At 39.7% G+C, this 16,147-nt stretch overlaps 1 protein-coding gene across 8 annotated transcripts in view; it reads left to right on the plus strand.

The window, feature by feature from the left end:
- PTPRD (protein tyrosine phosphatase receptor type D) overlaps positions 1-16,147 on the plus strand; it is a 934,659-nt gene that overhangs the window by 319,466 nt on the left and 599,046 nt on the right. For 7 of the 8 annotated variants that reach the window (XM_072596633.1, XM_072596674.1, XM_072596647.1 and 4 more), the window contains exon 1: positions 12,516-12,820. The exons of the other annotated variant lie outside the window; for it this stretch is intronic. The gene's annotated coding sequence lies outside the window, so the exon portion shown is untranslated. Of the gene's footprint in view, positions 1-12,515; positions 12,821-16,147 lie in introns of those variants that run through there. 8 annotated transcript variants of the gene reach the window in all.

Here is a 16,147-nt window from a genome sequence, read left to right on the forward strand (position 1 = left end):
TATCCTGTCTTTAAAAACAAACAGAAAGAAACAGAACCTAGTTTGGGGAGTTTCTTTTATTTCCAAAGCTTTTTAAAATACAATTGCTTAAGGAAAAAAAAGCAACCCAAATAGCTGAGGGTTCAGTTCTTTCTCTGAGCAGCAGCTAGAACCATCAGATTACCAGTCAGAGTGCCAAGGTGCCCTGATGGGTCTCAGCAGGCTCCCAGGTTTGCTCCGAAATTTACAGTAAATTTCAGGTAATTAGAGCTGCCGTTCTGTGGCGAAGCCTGCGATCTCTGCTGGTTGTAGCGCCCTAGGTGGTGGCTAGAAGGGTGGTGGGTAGAATTTTGGGGCACCATTACCAGCAGCAAATAGTAGCTTTCTCCAGCCCAGGTATGACTGTTAAAGTCAGCACACTGTGCAGAGCTTCCTTCTAAAGCACTTGAATCTTGGTAACTCAGGCAAGAGTGCCACCTGTGCATTTCTTGCTATTTCAGAAAACAACAACAACAAAAATTAAACCCTGGGAAGAAAAACTAGTTACAAGAATCCATATCACCATTGTGGATTTCCCGAAGTACAATAAAATCTAACTCCCCTCTTTCTGTCGAGGGCCTCACATGTGTGAGCCATTCTGCATACCAAGAGCTGTAACTGGGTGGAAAAAGTGGGCTTACCATTGAATTGGAGGTTAGGGAGGAAACATACGTGTAAAAGTTAAATACAATAACGAGACTTTATACGTGGTAAATAATAACTCAGAAAAACCATAGGGGAGACATGATTAACTTGCCATTGGGAGGCAATAACTGATGTAGAGATTTGGAGGAAGAAGAGCTCACATCAGACTGCAGTGGTTTGGGAGGCTGGATTTAAGGTGACTCCAATAATGGGTAAGATTAGGGTAGATAGGCGGGAGTGAAGGAGTCTTTCTTAATAAGTGGATTTTAGAGATCTAGATTGAATCTCTTCAAGTCCAGTCCTCCTTATTTTGTAGAGGAGGAAAAGGAGACAATGAGGGCAAAGCATTTATTCCCATAGTCACCACAACCATGACTGTGGACCAGCTCATCTTCTTTGTAGGTGTTCCTTCCATCTGCTCATTACAGACAAGAAATGGAAAGAGGTAAATGACTATTAACAACAAAGGGATAGTTTAGAAATGGGAGGGCTCATGACAATCAGCAAATTTAATGGTGGAATCTACTTTATTTCATACTTAATTTCATTCAAGACAGGGTTCCAGTATTGAATTGCTATACCTATGGGTGTTATGATGTATATTGACATACACCAGCTTATGAGCTAATGTGGTCCACTTATGAGAATCAAACTCAGATGACATATTTGGAGTCTCAGTGTGATTCTTTTTCTTCAACATAATTTCTTAATAATAGCTTTAGCTTCAATATGCATCATTCTCAGAAAAAATATATTACTGCTGTGTTGTTTCTTCCTTTTTTAACCTAATATTATGTGTCAGAAACTGTGCTAAGCACTTTACAAATATTATATCTTTTGATCCTCACAACAACTCTGGGAGATAAGTAGCATCATGATCATCATTCTGTAGATGAGGAAACTGAGGCAGACAGGGGTTTAGTGACTTGCTTAGGGTTACACAGCTAGAAAGTATCTGAGGTCAGATTTGAACTCGTATCTTACTGACCTAAAACCTGGAACTCTCCAATTTTCCATCTGGCTGCTTCAAACTGAAAGATTGGCATAAGGGGAGTTATAAGATCATCGATCTAGGTTTCAGTGTGACTATAGTGATGAGAAAAGGAGAGAAGCAAAGTCAAATAGTTCACTTTTATAAGATAGCTCTTCACCTTAAGGAGAACAAGTCTTTCTGCTCAACTTGAAAGTAATACACTTAAAATCAGAAGCTTAATACCACCTTTTAATGAGAAGAGTGAGCCTTTTTTTTCTTGGTCATTCTAACACATACAAATTTGTCATATAAAACACAGTGCTGTTCTAAAAAAGACATCTGTTTTGGTTGTATATTAATGTTTTGATGGCTAGCAGATCTCAGAAAAGGTTGTTACTCTCTCCGGAAAATCAGTTCTTTAAGGAATCATGAGTCACATATTTCTCACTCACAACTAATGAGACTTTTTAAGTTAGTCAGGTTCAGGAAACTGTGAAGTAGAGACAGCCACACTTGGCTTCATTTTGACTACAAGTTTTGTTGAATAGTAGTGAGTGGAACACATAATCATACAAAGAGAATATAAGATCTAAGCAATCTGCCCCCTCATTCTCTTTCCCAGGTATCAGACAGGTCGTTGAATCCCAGGAAACCAGCTCAGTTCAGCAGCCCATTAGTTCTCAGTAGCACATAGATGTTAGGGGGCTAGGAGGCTTTTTTTGTTATTGTTTTTTAGTGAAGTATATAAAGAAAATGGGAGGCTATCGTCTTAAACAAGGAAACATCATTCGGATCTTTTTTGGTAGAAATTCTGAAGTTGTTTGCCACTTCCTTCTCCAGCTCATTTTACATGTGAGGAAATAGAACCAAACAGGGTTAAGGGACTGGCCCAAGATCACACAGCCGAACTGCTAAGTGTTTGAGGTCAAATTTGAACTGAGATCTTCCTGACTCTAACCCTGGTATTCTATCCATTGCACCACCTAACTGCTCCAAAGAAACCTTAGACTTATTTAAATACTAAGACCATGGATAAAGGAGGATTGAAAACATTCCTTTAGAGTTAGGATATACACTCTTAATTCCAACAGTTTCTGCAGCCTTTTCACATTTGTATAAGTCCTCTCCTATGAGAGGAGGAGCTGATTATTGAATATACCACTTTTGTTTATTTTTAAAACGTTAGAAACCAAAGAGATTTTATAGCAAGACAAAGAAAATAATTTGGTTCCTTTGAAATGGAATTAATCATTCAATTCCTTTTTTTGCCTTTAGAGATGTCTATATGGATCCTTGAAATGTAGATTGATCTTATGGTACTGATCTCTTTTTAATTTGAGCTGCAGGGAATGAAAATGGTTGGGAGTATTTGTCGTACTCAGATATACAATGTTTGAATAGAATGATTTTTTAATCTAATAATTTTTTCTGACTCCCTACATAGATTCTTAGAGTGACAGTTCAGTTGGGATATGAAGGACCATTGAAATAAATTACAAATAAACAAAAATACATACTAAGGAAGTGTCAAAAAAAGAAAAACTCAAATCATAAGGAAATTCATGTAAAAAGAATAATGGACTTGAAGTTTAGAGACTTGAACCTGAATCCTGCCTCTAGCAATTGCTAGATGTATAAATAAAGGCAAGTCACTTAACCTCTCAGAATTTATTTACTCATCTGAGATGTGGAAATAATATTTGTACTATCTTACTAGATTGCCTTGAGTCATACTGCTTTAAAAAATATGTAAATCAATTAAGCAGTCAGTTTTCTTTATCCTGTGGCTCACAGAATAATGATTTCAAAGAAAATACTGGATTCCTAAAGCAAGACTAAAAAAGGAACTTTTATAAAGGAAGAAATGAGGCACAAAAGCAACTTTGGAGACTGAATGCAAGGTATAAGTGGTAGAGTCAAAGTTTCTCCATAAGCAGGCTCTCGTAGCTATGGGAGGTGGTATTTGATGGAGAGAAAATAATTTCTACTTTATTTCCTGACCTCTCTACTTAGATAAAGTGAGTCTAGTGATTTTGTAGATATAGATAAGGGCTAACAGGAAATAAGAGGAATCAAAGAGCAGTTAGCCAATCAGACGAGTCAGCAAATTTGAACTTTGGTCATTATTATTTAATGTGCTGCTAGCCCCTAACCAGATTCTATCAGTCGAGAAGATCTGGATCTGGGGATTATAGTACTCATTCTGGTAGTTACCGTACTTTAGCCCTCTCCTGACTTCCATCTCTGCCTCAATCTGGACAACCAGGCCAAATTAATATTCAGGGCTTCTGGATTATTGTTGCTTTATCCAGTAAGAATAAATTCTTAAGCTTTGTCCTCCTACAAAGCCTTCTATCTTTCCTGAACTTGCCAAATTCCCCCAAGTCCCAGTCATGTGACTTGGGTATAATGGGATGACCTCAACAGAGGAAAAATCAGAACATGATTTGACACTATATATAAAATGTTCTACTAGAAGTATGGAATCAATAAAAGTAATAAGATACATATATAATACAATAAAAACTCATGATGAAGTATCTACTAAAGTAACCATAGCCTACAGCCTCTCCAAGACGTAAGCCACCAGATGCTATGCAGTTTACTCAAAACCTATGGATTGTAGGAAATGTACGGTTCAGTTTACTTAGCCTCCTTGGCATGCTCCATTTAATGTAAACAATACATTTCCCGCTTGATGATTGATCGACATATTTAAGAGGTCTAGTCATTAGGTAAAGAGTCAAGAATTTCTGTAGAGTGAGACTTCTCATAACGGAGGTTGTGGACTTAGATTGAAATAGTCTTGGGAAAAGACAAAAACTTCTACAGTCAGTCTTATTTATTGTTATTGGCCAAGACCTACAACTATTTCTAGTCATGGCTAGTTATCTCATGGAGAAGCACAGTGAACAGAACCACTGGCTGACTCTGGCAAGAAAATCGCATGTCACCCTGGTGTCCTTCCAAACGTGAGACTTTTGTTTTGTGACCTCTCCATCTTATTGACATCCTGTCAATGTTCATTTCCAGTGGTCAAGCTTTGTCACACCCTCCTGCTCTTTTGGCTATGGACAGGGCTAACTTTAAGCACAGAGCTTTTGGTCACAACAGGTCTATAGATACTTATCCTATAGCTTCAACTAAAATACAATGGAATTTACGTATATGCACCTGATGGTTATAGGATGACCTGTTAAGAGATAGCACCCTAAGCTTGAATCTTAAAGAAAACTGGGAATTCTTTAAAAAGTAGAGTTCTTTCCACATCTGAGGGACAACCTTTGCAAAGGCTATAGAGGCAGGTGGTAAAATGCTGCATTAAAGAGAACAGCAAAGTGTGTGTGTGTGTGTGTGTGTGTGTGTGTGTGTGTGTGTGTATGAACATTTGTGAGTGTTCGGTACTCCTTTATCACATATGGAAGTTCTATTTCTCTCCCACCTCTGCCACTTTCCCTTTTCTATTTGGGCTTTCACAGAAGGCATGGGGAGGATCACTGTACCATCTCACCAGCTAGAAGAATATCTCATAAATCATTGCTGATTTTTGCTGGTGCTGAAAAGTCTCTGTTAAAAAAATTATCTCTGTTTCTCTGTGGAAAACCCCACAGTTCTTTGTGGTTCTGTGCCCCAGCCACATTATTGCTAGGAATGGTGTTGGTGTAGGCAGAGTAAGGAGATATTTCAGATGCTATCCCATACAAAAAACAGTAACAGCACTTTTGTCACTGACCATTTATAATCCCCTGCCTATGTTAGAAACATACTTTCTGCTACATGGAAATCTGCTTGTGGTCTTTTGCCTCTGAATTTCTGGAAATCATTTTCTGAAACTCTATTTGAGAGACCCTTTAAAAATAATTTCATGGCTCTGTATCAATGCTTCTTTGCTAAGAATGTGAAATCTAAACTTGGATCGTGGACACTGACATTTTATTAGCTTGGAAAAAGTGCTGTGCCTCAGATTTTACTTTTATTCACTCTAACCACTGAATCTTAAAGCACATTCATTCATTAAAGAAATTTTGTATCCTCTACTACCGCTGATTGCCCATCATTATCATTCTGAAGCATGCTCCAGTCCTGATAGATAAGAGTTAGACTCATGTAAAACGAAATTTTAACAAATGCTCTTCTGTTTTTCATCCTTTCCCCTCTGTTAAAACATATTATACGTTTGTTTTGCTATTTAAAAAAATGAAAACTTGTGAAGCAAAGGTCACCTTAATTTTCAGTTTATACTTTGAATATAAAAAAAATGTTTTACTGCCTCTCACTTCTCTAAATTTTGAATTCTCTAAATTCCATCAAGGAATTTTACTAACAACCTTTCTCTTAACTGGTTGTATTTCATCTCCATTCCATCCCAATGTTTTTCCATCAAGTTTAATGGAAAGTGCTTCATCAGTCAAGTCTCCATAGATTTCCCTATAGTGAGTGATTAATTACTTGTTTTGAGGTAGCTTCTTACTTTAGAAATATTTTAAATATCTCCCCTCCCTTTTTTTGGGGGGGGAAACAAAACTCTTCAGAATGAGATTAAAATTCTGAATACAAAATTACAACTATATTAGCATTCCTTTTCCTTCCATGGTGTTTTGTATTTACATACTAAAGATTTCTCCATTGAAAGGTTTATAAGAAATTTTAAAGTTTAAATGGTAAAGATAGGTTGTACAATTGATTTCCTTAGACAGAAAAGTAGCATGCCATGTAATGACAACATCCATACTGAATGGAGTAATATTGTTTATTAATAATATGTATATGCATATATTTGTTTATATAATCATACAGCCTTCATTTTAAAAGTTGTAGAAAACCCTTAAAATTGTAAATCCTGAATATTTAAATGAAGGTGCATTTTTCCCTAATATGTCTACAATCTAGTGCTTAATGTAAGCATTAATGGGGCTTCTTGACAAATCACCTGTTAAATTTTAGGTGACAGCTTGTCATATATTAATTATAAATAATTGTAATATACGGCTATCATAATGCATGCGACAAAAAAATGGGAAAGGTAATTCCAATATATCCTTTGTGTTTTCCCCCTCACTTCTTGCTCATTGCCAGAAAATTTTTAAAAGACTTTCTGTTTTGCATGGATTGGGAGGGTTCCAATGGTTAATGTAATGTCCCACTTTGCTAAAGAGTTTAATGGGAATGACCATTTGTCTCAGTTCTACTTTATAATCTCCAGCAGCATGGCCAAAGGACAACAGCCCCACACCGAAATGTCCTCTAACACAACAAAATGCAGGCTGGGGTGAAATGCAGCAAAGGGTTGGCATCAAGTCAGAACTCATTTGGAATTCCAGTTTTTCTAGACCTTTTCCCAGCTATTCCATTGCAGAGAGCTCATCCTAAAAGCTGAAGAACTAATTTTACAGAGAAGTAGAGGGTTGGTTTATTTTTTTCCATTAAAACAATAGTGTTTGTAATATGGAAACAAGGAACCCTGAATAAAAATAGTGAAGTTCTTTTATGTTGAGAAAAGAGAGGATGTTTACGTGGCCTGACACAAAAACTCAAATGTAGGAAGACTTAATAATAACTTCCTAGAGCAGCCTCAGCCCACAATGATCTGTTCCTTAATCAGAATTGTATCCGTATTTATGGTGATTTGAATTGTTTTCTTACTCTTCAGTTTTTTGCATTTTTGTTATGGACTGCACTGAACTGGTCTGATCTTGGAAATTAGGTCTGGCAGGGTCTGTATAGTACTTGGATAAGAGGCCACCTAGGAACATAGGGTGCTGGAGACAGGAAAACCTGGGTTCATGTATTGTCTTTGGAATTTAATAGCCGCATGACCCTGGTTAAGTTGCTCAACCTCTCTGAGACTCAATAAACTTCCTAAAAATATGGATTCTAGGATGGTAGCTATTTAGGTCTGCATCCCCCAGATTAGAATACTCCCTTCTTGAGAAAAGGGTTGCTTCAATTGTGCATTCACATTCCTGGTATCTACCATAATACCTGACATACAGTAGGTACTTACTAATTGCTTATTCATTGATTGATAAGCCTTCCCATGAAGATTCATCAAAATAGACATCTTGTTTCTCCATCTGGGTTTTAAGTTTCCGGAGGACAGAGATGATGTCTTTACTCTTTTAGGAACAACTCTCGATGCTCCCATAGCATGTGGCATGAAATGTGCTTCATATGGATTTGATGGATGGATGGATAAAGGAATGAATGAACATGTTCTCAGCTACAATATTCTAATCTGAAAAATAGGACCAAGCAAAATATTTTTAAAATATTTTGTGGGAACTTTTTATTGGAAGAGTGAGATAAAGAATTTTTATTTGAAGGAGTTGGAAGCAACACTGAACGAGGGGCCAGGAGATCAGAATTCTTAAAAACATGATTCTCCTACTAATGGGTTATGAGACCCTGGGCTACTCAGTTTCATAGATTCAGAATTAGAAGGAACCTTAGAGGCTATCTGCTCAAATTCCCCTCATGTGCTAAATAAAGAAGCTGAGGACCAGAGAGTTAAAGGACTTATTAAAGGTAACTCAGTAATAACTAAGTCTTTTCTTCACTAATTGGATTTAAATTAAAAAAAAAAAGTTACTGTAGTCTTTCCCACCATTCCATGATGAATAATTAGAACACAATTCTGAATTATAATTTACTTCTTACTTCACTGAGACTTCCTTGGTGTGGGCATTCCCTCCTTCTGTTGACACAGATCCTAATCTCTCCACATTTTAGGAAATAATCTTCCTGAACCACTGTATTTCTCTACCTTCAAATCATTACCTGGTGGCCAAACAATCCTCTACTCAGCATTTCCATTTCTTTCCAAATGATGGATCCATTTCCTTATTCCTCTGAATTTTCCACCTCCTAGCTGACCATTTGTGATGTCATGCAGTTCATCTATTTGTGTAACTAACCCAGTATCTTAATATTTTTAAACCACTTATAATAAAATAGTGATGAAGATGATATCTTGTTTTGTATGCAAGTTTATATTTTTCAAATTACTTTCATATACATTACCTTATTTGATCCATACAGATGAAATTCAGTCACAGATACATTAAGTGACTGTGTGACTTTGGCCAAGTGATTTTATTTTCCTCATCATTATGAATCTTGATTTTCTCAAGGCCACGTGACTACTATCAAGATGAGAGTTTTCAACTTAAACTGAAATGCCAACTTAGGAATAGCAGGCTTCCTAAAAGATGCATTCAGTGCAGGCATCCCTTTTGAGTGTGGGAGGGAACAATAATGTGTTCTACTGAATTATACTGGAGAGAAGGGTATAACTCAACCTTCCTCCCGGAGAAGTTTGATGGGAGATGTAGATAATCTGTTAATAGGGTTTAGGGAAGGTCACCCAATACTTTTATGGAATCATGTGTTTGAACATTATAGATTTAAAGCTGGAAGGGATCAGAGAGTTCAAAGAGGTAATCAACTTTACCTCATTTTATAGGCGGTGGTTAGAGCACTGAGTCTGGAGTCAGGAAGACGAATACAAATCCAGTCTCAGACACTTACTTACCATGTGACCCTGGGCAAATCTCTTAACTTCTGTTTACTTCAGTTTTCTTGGCTGTAAAGTGAAGATAACAATACCATCCTTGCGGGATTTTTTGAGGATCAATTGAGTTAATATTTATAAAAAGCACTCAGCACAGGGCCTGGCACATAGTAAGGGCTATGTAAGTGTTTATTCCCTTCTCCTTCCCTACAGAAGAGGAAGCCAAGGCTTGGAGAGGTTTAATTGAATTAAATGAGGTTCCCAAAGATAGTCATGGAACTAGTATGGAAACCCAAGTCCTCTGACCTCAAACTCTGTACTCTTACTATTGTTTTACTTGAAGCAACTCTTATGATGTAATAACTCCAGATGATGTTGTAGCAAGTTGGTAAATGTACCCCACCTCCCACTTAACCCCCCCATGACTAAGTTAAAGCATTTATTGTCTGCTCCTTTGTATTCCATTTTCACTATTAGGCTATGTTAGAAGGTCCAGAATAAAAGGAGTAAGTTCCACAGTACTTACTCTGCTCTAGTCAGGTCTTATCTGGAGTAATGCTTTCATTTCTGGAAACATTTCAGAGAAGACTTAGATGAAGTAGATCAGGGAAAGATAAATCAGAATAAGAAAAGAACTGGAGAAAATTGCCATGTGAAGATCAGTTGTAGGAATTGGAATGTTTAACATGGGACTTTAAGATAGTATAACTGTCCTCGAATATTTGAAGGATTGTCATCTCAAAAAGAGATTAGATTTATTCTATCTGACCCAGAGAACTGAACCAGGATCAATTCAGGGAGTTGCAAAGAGGTGAATTTAGAGTCAACATCCTAACAACTAGCAGGTTGACCCCAAAGAGGAATGGCAAGTAGTTAGTTCCCTCTCACTGGAAGTCTAAGCTGAGTCTCGAGTCAACTTGTTGGGAGTGTCTTAAAAGTGATTCCCAGTCAGGGATGTTTTGGAATACATGTATTAAGAGACCCTACTAAGTCTTTGATTTTGTGATTTTTGACCAATGAGAGTTATCTCCCTCCCATCTCCCACTTTAGGGAGCTGTTGGTTTTAAAATGTAGTAGCAATTAAGGACTGAAGACACAGAGGGAAATCAATGAATTCTGATCATTCCTCTACACTTGATTCTGGGTAGGGAAAACTGACCTTGCCACATTTTGTGACTATCAAAAAATATTCTCAGGGAGAAAGCAATTATTCTAACCTGAGTGGTGACTGATTTGCAAGTCAATATTAGAGTTTGAGGGAATCCATATGCACCCTTGGGGAGGAAGTGGATGGATCTTGGGTAACATAAAGCTTAGTTTTATGCTCTGCCTCACACAACACTGATGCACAAAGAGAAAGCCGAAAAGTGAAAAATCTTTCATGTAAGCTTGCTCTAGTAGTTTTATAGTTTAAAAAAATGGATTTGCTATGATTCCTACTGTGATACTGAGAAGAAGAATACAAGGAGATGCCAAGCCAGGCTGCTTCTCCCTTACACTGAACGGGAAAGTTAAACTTTAGTTTAAGAAGCACATCATTCATAAATGCAGTGTTTCTCAGATGCATGTATAAGGGGCATGGGATGACTACCAATCCTTCAGTGCCTTTAAGGATATCAGTGGCAAGAATTTGCAAACAAATAGGTATCCCGGGAAAGGAGTTAAGGTGGTGGATCATAAGGTAGAAACTGTCGTCTATTGGTTTGTTTTCCCTTTTCAGAGACAGACTAAAAACTGCAAGAGTAAAAGTTAACTATGTTTAGGTAAGGTAGGCAGCAAAATGGTCTCTTTACTTCTACCTTTTTAGCCAAGCTTATTACAAAATTCTGATAAGTGAATTGAGCAGTTTGGCTTCCTAGTGCTAATTTTTTCGATATGCTGAAGACTCAGGGAAGAATGAAGAAAAAAAAGGTTTTTTCTACTTAGAACAAAAGTGACCTCTTAGTTAGTAATACAGATACATGGTACAATTATTGGAACCATTTAGCTTTTGGAGAAAATACAAGGCTCCTTCCCCATAAAGCTGTTCTAAGGGCTGAAACCTTTTGCAGCTCTTTAACTGGGTGCATTTCAAAAAGAAAAGGCTTTGTAGCACTCTTCATAGCAGCTGAAGAGCATTGCATTTCCAATATGGTTAAACCAAGTAGCGTGAAACAAACAAACAAAAAGGCTATAACTGAGATCCTGATGGCACACTTTCCCTTCTCCTTCTCTTCTTCCCAAGTGATTTAAAGCAAGGGTCTTTAGCTACATGGAAAATGCCCTCCAGGTGAAGTGGCACAAAACCAATGCTCTCACCATGCTTTGACAATATTGTGATGTTTTTTCCTTGAGCACGTTGGTGTGCCCATACAGTGTCTTGTGTTGGAAACAACCGGCATGTGTCTCTGAGTGAATGAGTGAATGCTTTACAGAAGGTCCTCTCTGGCCTAGTAGATGGATCCCAGGGAGTGACGTCACCCGCCCCCTCCTCTGTGTGTGTATGGTGTGGAGTGCCTCCTTTTTCATCTCTCCAGCCTCTCCTTTTTGCTCAGTCAGCCCGTGGTCCAGGTTCAGGGAGACGCTTCTGGGCTTCGTGGAGCTCAGTCGTTCCGACTCTGGCCAACCTCTTGCCCGCACACGCATACGCATGCAGTTACACACGCTGTCACAACAGCTTTGCCACACATGGACTACCAGGACCCCATAGGAAATGTGCCACGTTAAGAGGATTTTAGAATCACACAAACTAGCAAACAAAGAAGCATCTCCGATCACTTTCTTCTTCTTCTTTTCTTTTTTTTGGCTTTCCCCCCCGCTTCCTCTCAATTTTCTCCAAGCAGAAATGATCGCGATGTCCCACCCTACCATTGGGCTTTGATTCGGTCCTTCCTCTTTTTTCTCCTTGGCATTCCTCTCCCCCTTTCTCCACCTACCCCGTCCTGCCCTCCCCATCCATGAAATTGTCTCCCCCCTTTGGTCTGCACCGCACTTTTGGGGGGAAGAGGAAGAGACAGGGAGGGAAGCTCTGGGGGGACCCACGGAGTTGCTATTTCTAGCCAGACTCTACTAAAGAAGAACAAGAAAGAAGGAAAGCAGAGGAGGAGGCGGAGGGAGGAGAGGCGAAGCGGAGCAGGACCCCACAGCCAGGAGGAGCGAAGCACCCCGGAGCGGGAGGAGAAGCAGCAGCAGCCTCGGCGGCGGCAGCAGCAGCAGCAGCAGGCAAAGAAGAGCGAGCAGGAGGAGGAGGAGGAGAAACCGCGGCGGCAGGAGCGGGCTCCAGAGGAGAGGGAGGACGGCCCGGGAAGAGGAGGAGGAGGAAGAGGAGGAGGAGGAGGAAAAGGGGGCAGGGGTGGAGGGAGGGCGGGGGGACGCGCTCCTCTGGATGCCGGATTTCGGCTTTTTGGACTCACTCTCTGACTCTCTCCCACTTCCCGGCTCCGGACTGGAAGAGCCGCACGAGGGCCAGGCAGCAGCTCGCGCAGGGGCTCCCGCTGTGGCGCCTGCTGCGGCCGGACTGGATTAAATTGGCCGCCCGGAGACCGCCGCGGGAGCGGAGGCGAGGTGGCGGGGGGCAGCGGCAGCGGCGGCGGCCGAGGAGGAGAAGGAGGGAGGCTTTGGTGGCGGCACAGCTGCCGCCGCTGCTGCTGCTGCTGCTGCTGCTGTGGCGGTGACTGGGGAGCAAACATGACCAGGTAATCCCTTCCCTCTGCCCTCCTCCCCTCCCCGGGGGCGACCCTTCCTTCTTTCGGGCCACTTCTGGGTTTCACCCGCCGCCCCGCTTCGGGCGCCCGTCCACTGCCCTGGCAGCCTGTGCTCGCACCTCCAGAGCGGTGCCAGATGCATGTGTTTGGTGAAGGGCGCCTGGCGCTCCGGCACTGGAGGGAGCGCACAGTTGGCTCTGCTCGGCCAGATGCTCCCCTGCACGCTGCTGCTGCTGCTGTTAGGTGTAAATAGCTTTGGGAGAATATGAGTGAAATGTGTACGCGCGTGTGTGTGCTTGTGTGTGTAAATGCATGAGAGAGAGAGAGAGAGAGAGAGAGAGAGAGAGAGAGAGAGAGAGAGAGAGAGAGAGAGAGAGAGAGAGAGAGAGAGAGAGAGAGAGAGAGAGAGTGTATGTGCGTGCATGTGTGTATGTGTGTGACTGTACGTGTGCGGGTATGGGTGCTCGCCCCTCACCCTATGTATGCTTCAGGGTGGGGAGTCGGAGTATTTGGGACTGTAGAGGGGGGTACAAATCACTCTCCTCTTCCCCACCCCCCTGAGATTCTGCAACCCTGTTTTAAAAAGTCAATGGTGATTATGTTTGAAGGAGGGCTGGTTATTGTGAGGGGGCGAATCTTTCTTTTCTCTGAACTAGTGGGGAGAAGGAGAAATAGCAGGAATCAAAGTCAAAGCGGCTGCCATGGAGGAGGGGAGGGGGTGCTTGTGGAGACCTTAACCACACTGGAATCAAAAGATCGTAGTCCTCTTACAGGAACTGATTGTGCACACACACACACACACACACACACACACACAGAGTCATTATAAAGGATATACATCAGAGGTGCAGAATGAATGTATGGATGTCTAGGAGTCTGAGTTATTGTAAAGAAAGTGGAAAAAAAAAAACTCACCAAATCAGCAAAATTCCAAGCCTTCCTTGGGGGTTATTGTAGCATTTATATACGTATAGAAAACTTGCTTTGTCTCCCTTTAGGTAGCCTTTATTCTTTTATGGGCACTAATGGCGAAGGCATTTTCCTTATCCTAATTTTTTTATTTCCTTGAAAAGGAGGTGTGAGCCTGCTTTTCATCTGTCAAGTTTTCTGTGATTCCAAATATTATAAATTATCTCTAAAGCCAGAGACTATCATCATTTGTATTTTTTTTCCTCCTCACACCTCCTAGTACAGGAATTTCTAAATGTTTGGCCGTTTCTTTTGAACATTGTGATTTTTCTGCCCTCCTAGTTTCTCTTGGGCATGGCAGATTCCATTGTTGCTTAGCTGGGTACATAAGGTATTTCCCTTGCCTTAGCTTTCCTGTTAAAAGTTTTGTTTTGTTTTGTTTTCTAATATGCCCGGTAGTCTCATTGGCTTAACACAGAACTGACCAAGGTTAAATTTATTTTGAGGGATTCTTTCAATTCCGGTACCAGCTAGAGATAGGACTTTTGCCATACATTTGCTTTGTGAAGTCAAACAGTTAAATCCCTTTAAGTTTATTCTTTATCTATCACCCCTGTTGTGTCTTAGTGGTTTTATGGAAAGTTGTGACAGTACACAGATACTTCTGACCTTGTTGTTCTGTCTCCAGTTCTTTGTGTACACACCCATCACATAACTTTAGTGAAACCAGGTGACGCTAGGACTTTAAAACATCCAGTCTTTAGACTGAATACTAGTTTGAAGAGAAAGATTGGCTCCTATGGTAGATAATGCAATGCTTAGCATTATTTTCTATATTTTTTTTTTTGCAAATATGATATGATGTAAGTTGGAGATAAACACTATTTTACTAACAGAAATAGAGCAAAGATCTCAGTGTTGAGTGTCAGGGTTTTGTTTTTTTTTTTCACAGAACATATTCTGAAATCTTCCCTCCCTCTCCCCCCTCCAATAATTATACCCTGTACTTTGCTTCTCAATGGAGTTAGCAATCCTATGACATTTCTTGAATTCAGCCTCCTAAGATCAGCTATTACTGTATTTTCTAGGTGTGAAATTGACAAGCTGGTCAGTTTCATAAAGCTGTCAAATTGTGTCCAGTAAAAAAAAAAAATTGCTAAAAGCTATAAATGTGCTGGCATGGAATTTTTCTTTTGTGAAGGAGAGAAAGCAAGGGGGTGGCAGATTGAGGGGTGTTATTAATCGGAGACTTTTTAGAGGAGTTTGCATTCTAATTTTAGTTTTATCATTGTGCTCATGTGGAGAAAGAAATTTATGTTTCTTTCACCCAAGAAGTGGCATTCTGTTTGTGTCTATGGACATGAAATGCTTGAAAGCATCAACTAAGTCAAAGAGAGCTGTTCTTAAGAAGCTCTAAGACATTCATGGTGGTATGTGTTTCCCATTCCAAGATGTCAGGAATGGCATTTTAAGAGGAAAAGAGTACATAGTTTTTCATGCTTCAGATTGGGATTTATCATTTAAAATGTGTTTTTGCATTTTGCAATTAGTGTATTACATTTTAATGATATGAAAAGACGTTCATGAATTAAAATCATTGTGACTGTTACATAATCCAAATACGAGTTATGCCTGTACTACAACTAAATGTGAAATAGTGAAATGCTTGACACTTTATTGAACATGAAAAACAAATTGTGAGGGGGAAAACTGCATATAGTGTTAAATTTAGCCAGTGATTGAAATTTGACTTTCAAGGTTGCTCTCCATTTAAAGTCAGGAATATGTCAGGGACCAGAACTGAGAATAGGGATCCCCCTTCATCTGCTGTTATGTTTGCTGAACCACTAGGGGCCTGTATAACTGTTCTTATACAGTAGACTCTATTGCATGGCATATGCAAACTCTCATTCAAACATTTAAAAAATTCAGCTAGGCAATCTGAAAAAGTTATTTACCTTTCTGTTACTGTTATAATTCTTTAGCTTTATGAAAGTGATTGTCATTTTTTTCACTGACCACATATTAGAAATTTTTAATGTGTGTGTGTGTATGTGCAAATTCATATATGAGTTCATTTTCTCAGGATATAACATCTTTAAGCGACTAGGAAGGATTGTAGCACATACTTTCTTGATTAGGCTGGTAATAATGCCTTTTGCATAATGCAAGTATAAGGTTAAAGATAAATGAGAACAGAATTACTTTTAAAGAAGATACAGACATAGATGGATGGTGTATTTAAACTAGCTTTGTAAGTACTGGGTAAGTTTGCAAGTACCTGGAATTTAAGGCTACGACTGAAGTTTAGTCAGCACTTATGGGACCTAGAGGGAAGATGTACCATGCATTTTTGAGTGTCAGTTTCACAAATTTAAAATCAACCAACCATGGTGATCTTGATAGACA

The sequence above is a fragment of the Notamacropus eugenii genome, chromosome 1, assembly GCF_028372415.1.
Source record: "Notamacropus eugenii isolate mMacEug1 chromosome 1, mMacEug1.pri_v2, whole genome shotgun sequence".
NCBI classification, from domain to species: domain Eukaryota; kingdom Metazoa; phylum Chordata; class Mammalia; order Diprotodontia; family Macropodidae; genus Notamacropus; species Notamacropus eugenii.